The following is a 6,078-nucleotide window of genomic DNA, read 5'->3' on the forward strand; positions in this document are numbered from 1 at the left end:
TTGTGCTTTTTTTTGTTTTAAAGTTTTTTTTTTGCCATAGGGTGCATGCACTCGTCAGAGACCCAGTGAGAGGGGAAGTGAGAAATCACACACACACACCTGAGGGGTCACGGGGGATGGCCATGCCACAATCCCTTCTCCTCCATTTTTCTCCTGGGATTTTGGGCATGCACGCACATGTGTCTTGCATGATTTTCAAGCCACTGGGTTCAGGACTTGAACTGTGGCCTGCCATGTGGGAGTCCAGCATCTTAACTGTCACGCCAAATGTACTCTTGTGTCATATGGAAATATCCATTTTACCACGGTCTAACCAATACAGAATATTGAAAATGTAACTTTGTAGATCTCCCCAATGTATTGTCATTATCATCTCCCCTTTTAAGTAGTAATTTCAAGGTGCTTGATTGCTGTGTATTTATTTGAAGTTTTATTTTCCTTTTCTGTTATTTACTCACAGTCTTTGAAATGTTTTTATTTTTTATTTAATTTTATTTGTTATTATTATTTAAAAGAAATTTAACCAGAGAAACAGAGAGAGTGAGAAAGGGAAAGTGAGAAAGTAAGCCAGCAGGTCTGGGACTGGAACCACAGTCTGCCACATGGGAATCCAGCACCTTAACCACCATACCACCTTCTGTAACTCTCACATGTTTATTTTTCTATTCTTTAAAAAAAAGATTTACTGGGGCCAGCAGGTGGCTTGGTGGTGAAGGGTGCTGGACTCCCACATGTTCGATTGTGGTTTGAGTTCCGGACCTGGAGACTTGCTTTCTCTCTCTCTCTCTCACCCTATCACTCTCTGAGAAAACTGAAATAAATGAATGAATGAATGAATGAATAAAGTTAAATAAAATAACTAAAAAAGATTTACTTAAATTAAATGATTATGTAATTATTTTCTTAACTTGCTATAGTGTATATGCGCTCACCAGAGAAAGACGGAGAGAGAGAGAGTGAGAGAGAGAGAGAGAGAGAGAGAGAGAGAGAGAGAGAGGGGAGAGAGAGAGAGAAGCAAGCCTCCAGGTTCAGGACTTGAACTGCAGTTGGCCACGTGGGCATCCAGCACCTTAACCACCATGCCACCTGCTGGCCCCCATGCTTCTTTTTCTAAAAGAAAGATGGCTGCCCCCAGTTCTCTGTCTTTGCACATGCCCACCTTCCTCCCTGTTTCTATGGCCATGGTGAGACTCACACCAGAGGCCAGCCTGAAGCCTGCCCCATGGCTTTGGCATTTCTAGCCACAGAATTGTAAGCCAAAATGTTTTTTTAAAGTTTTTTTGCCTTAGGGCGTGTGCACTTGCCAGAGAGGAAGATAGAGACAAAGAGACAAAAAGTGAGAAATCATCCTCCAGGGGAATGATCATGCCTCAATCCCTTCTACATTCTTCTCCTGGGGTCTTGGGCATATGTGCACACACATCTGGAATGATTTTGAAGCCATTCTGGGTCTGGGAATTGAACCATGATTGGCTAAATGGGAGTCCAGTGACATAACCACTATACCACCTGCTGGTTCCATCTCTATTTTTTTTTTTTTTGGAGAGGTTTTTCGCTATAGGGTGCATGCGCTCGCCAGACAGACAGAGAGAGACATAGAGACAGAAAGCAAGAAATCACCCCCCAGGGGAGATGGTCACGCCGCAATCCCTTCTCCTCCATTCTCCTCTAGGGATCTTGGGCATGCACGCACACGCGCCCGGCGTGAATTTTAAGCCACCGGGTCCGGGACGCGAACCATGGTCGACCACGTGGGAGTCCAGCGACATAGCCATGACGCCAACTGCTGGTCCCTCTATTTTTTTTTTAAATGTCAATTTCTTTTATACATTCAATCACATTAGTTTGCAAAGTGAGCATTCCAACACGTGTCCAGCATGACAAAAGACACAGCAATTAGTGTGAAATGACAGCCCTCAGAATGGAAAAATATTTTGTAAACTATGAGTCAGACAAGGGACTGATAACCAGAATACACAAGGAACCCATCTTTATTCTTTACAAATCACCCAGTCTTGAGAATTTTGGTTAAAAACATAATGGACTGAAACAGTGACCTTACAGTTCCCATTGCATTTCCACCATGACACTGTAGCATGAAGGAAGCCATAGACAATATGTCAATGAATGGACTGGCGGTGTGCCAATAAAACTTTATTTACAAAAATAAGCCAGTAGGCTGTATTTAGCCTGCATGCTGTGGTTTTCCAGCCCTTGGCCTCAAGGCTGGATAAGGTTGAGGTTAGATTGATTTGTAAAAAACTCTTCATTGACCACAAAGGTGATATTGAGATGTCATGTCTTATGAAGAGATATTTGATGTCACATTTTCCCATAATTTAGTGATCGCTACATTCAGATGGTGACCATCACATTGTGAAGGTAGGAGTTAGCTGAGCATGCTGTATGGCCCACAATACCAAAATGGAGTGTCAAAACAATGTTTTGTTCCACAACGGTTCCATGAAGTCAGGTACTTGTAGCATCATTTTAATACTCTTGTCCCAGTGGATGATGGTTCAGTGTTTTCCTCATTTTTCAGGAGACAGGACCTAGTTGAACTGCTCATTAGAATTCTCCTGAGAAAGAAGGTGTAAAAGAATTTGTGTTAAAGAATTGCAAGATTGGGGCCCAGCAGGTGGTGAAGTGGTTAAGGCATTGGACTTCTACATGGCCGACTCTGGGTTGAGAAATCATGTGAGGTGTGTATGCACGTATGCCATAGATGGTGGACATTTGGTATGTATTCAGGGGAGTCCTGGAAGAGTTTTTTTTTTTTTTTTTAGAGTTTTTTTTTGCTATAGGCTGTGTGTGCTCGCCAGAAAGACAGAGAGAGAGAGACAGAAAGACAGAAAGCGAGAAATCACCCCCCAAGGGGGATGGCCATGTTGCAATTCCTTCTCCTCCATTCCCTCCTTGGGATCTTGGCCATGCACAAACATAACATCTGGAGTGATTTTCAAGTCAGTGGGTCCAGGACTTGAACTGTAGTTGACCATGTGGGAGTCCTGCTATGTAACCACTAAGCTATCTGCTGGTTCTATTTTTAATTTTTATTTATTTATTTATTTATTTATTTATTTATTTATTTATTTATTTATTTATTTATTTATTTATTCACAGGGTAGGCGTGCTGGCCAGAGAGAAACAGGAAAGCCCGAGAAAGAGAGGGAAAGTGAGAAATCACCCCTCAGGGAGGTTGGCCACGCTACAATCCCTTCTCCTTCATTCTCCCCTAAGGATTTTGAGGAAGCACACACATATGCCCAGTGTGTTTTTAAAGTCTCATGCACACATACCTGGCATGTTCTTCAAGCTGCTGGGATGTGAACCAGGGAGTTGGTCTTGTGGAATCCAGTGCCTTAATCACCATGCTACCTGTTGGCCCCAATATAATATATTTTTTCAATAATTATTAAATTAATGAATTAATTTTAATTTGACTGAGGTTCGAGTCCCAGATCTGGTAACTTAAAATTCACTCTGGGCATGTGTGCATGCGTGCCTAAGATCCTGAGAAGAGAATGGAGGAGAAGGGATTGCGGTGTGGTCATCCCCGCTGGGGGGTGATTTCTCCCTTTCTATTTCTCTGTCTCTCAGGTGAACACATGCACCCTGTAACAAAAATCTCTCTAAAAAAAGGAAAGATACACACTGTATATCCCCACTCAATAGGTACCAAATGTCTGTACTTTATGCCAGAAATGGAAAGATCTGAAGATATCATAGTAGAGAGGCTAAGTGTAGATACCAGAGACTGTAAGAGAGGGGAGTGGGTGGTAGAGGGTGGGCGGGAGCGGAAAAGGGAAGAAACATTTAACAAACAAAGGAATGTTAATTTCTCTGTGGAAAACAATGTTCCGTAATTTTTTGCCTTATACAAATAAAAACAAAGTAATAAACACATGCACCAGATCTTGCCTATAGTGAGAGAGGATAACCAATAAAAAAGAGAAGTGTTGGGCTGGATGGTGGAGCATCAGTGAGAAACTGCAACCCTCTGTGAGGCTCACCCACATGGAGCAGATCTGGGTTCATATCCAGAGACCTCCTCTATCTCTGTCTCCCTTGAGTGAGTGCATGAGCCCTATAGCAAACACACACACACACACACACACACACACACACACAGAGCAAAGAAAATAGAGCATACTAGTTTACATTTTCACCAACAGTATGGGGGGGGGTTCCCTTTTTAATACAGCCACTGTGGAAAACAATATGGAGTTTCCTCAGAAACCTACACATAGCTCAATCATGTGACCCAGTAATTCCACTCCTGGATATCTGCCCAAAGGTTAGGAATACCCTCAGTTGGAAAAAACACTTGCACATCTATGTTTATTGTAGCATTATTCACAATCGCTAAGACATAGGATCCACCCAAATGTTCGAGAATAGATGAATGGATTGAAAGAAAGTGGCACACATACATTATCAAATACCATTCAACCATAAAAAGATAATAAGACCCTGAAATTTGATACAAAGAGGATGAATATGGAAGCTGCAATGCTGAGCAAAGTAAACCAGACTATGAGAGAGAGGCATTGTATGTCCCCACTTAATGTATACGGAATGTCTGCGCTCTATGGCAGAAAATGAAAGATTGAAAGAGATAAAAGCAGGGAGAAGCAACTGTGGATACTAGAGATAGTGTAGGAGGGGGCTTGGAAATAGGGGTGGGTAGGAGGGAGGGAATCAGGGGAAATGCTGGGTTGTCAGAAAAGTTTAGATGTCTTTTTCTATGCCAAAATGCATCGTGACTTTTCCGACAACTCAATAAAAGGCAAAACATTTAACAGACACAGATGGAGGGCTATCTCTTGGTGCTAATGTATATGGTAATTGGACTACTCTACAATGTATTCACGCTGGGAAAAATTATGTTCTATTCTATGAAAATATACAGTGACTAAAAGTAAAAAAAGTGCAGGGTCAGCAGGTGGCATGGGTGGGTTGGGCTGGAAAGAAGTGGGGGAAATGTTGGTCAATAGATATAAAATTTCACTTAGCTAGGAGGAATAAATTCCAGAAGTTTATTGTGAAACATAGTGAGTATAGTCAATAATAATGCCTTGTATTCTTGAAAATAGATAAGAATAGATTTGCAATCTTCTTACTACAAAAAAATGGTAAAGCATGTGAGTTGGTGAATGTGTAAACAAAGTCAACCTAGGCATTCACACTATACATATCACAAAGCAACATGGTATGCAGGATACAAAAATATAGCTTTTATTCATCAGTTAAAATAAATTAATGAGTGGGCCCAGCAAGTGGTGTCATGGATAAGGCGCTGGACTCCCAAATGGCGGAACGTGGTTCGAATCTCAGACCTGGTGGCTTGAAACTCATGCTAATGTGTGTGTGTGTGCCCAAAATCTTGAGAGGAGAATAGAGAAGAAGAGATTATGGTGTGGCCATCCCCCCTGGGGAGTGATTTCTTGATTTCTCTCTCTCTCTCTCAGGCAGGCGTGTGCATCCTATAGTAAAAATCTCTAAAAGACATGAGTAAACAAATATTAAAAATATTAAAAGAAAGGAATATTGCATATCTTGGGACATCACTCAGGTTAGTGATAAAGTGAATGTTTCAAAGATCAAAAGTTGCAATTTCTATTGGGTTGTTGAAAAAGTCATGAAGTATTTTTCTAAGCAAAAATGCAACATGACTTTTCTGATGATCCAATATTATGTCTTCATTCATGTTTTGGTCTCTTCAGGAGGCAATGAAGCATTAAAGGCAGGTAAATTTTTGCAAACTTAATATGACAGTGATTCAAGTTCCAGACATGGTATTTTTCTGTTGTAGAGTAACATGAAGTTTGGCACTGACATCGATTTTGATAAGAAAAAAGCATTCTTCTCCAAAACTAGAGGATCCAAGAGGCAGCTACTTTCATCTGATGGGGGGACCAAACACTATCTTTACTCCGACATCTGTTTCTATGACTTAGTAACTATCTGATTTCAGATATTGAATTTTTTTTCATCAAATAACATTCATATGGTAGGTTCTATTTTCTTTTCTTTTTTGTTGCATACATTGTAGGCTAGTGACCCAATCATTGTAGG

This window comes from Tupaia chinensis, unplaced genomic scaffold, assembly GCF_000334495.1.
Source record: "Tupaia chinensis unplaced genomic scaffold, TupChi_1.0 Scaffold138060_1, whole genome shotgun sequence".
NCBI lineage: Eukaryota > Metazoa > Chordata > Mammalia > Scandentia > Tupaiidae > Tupaia > Tupaia belangeri.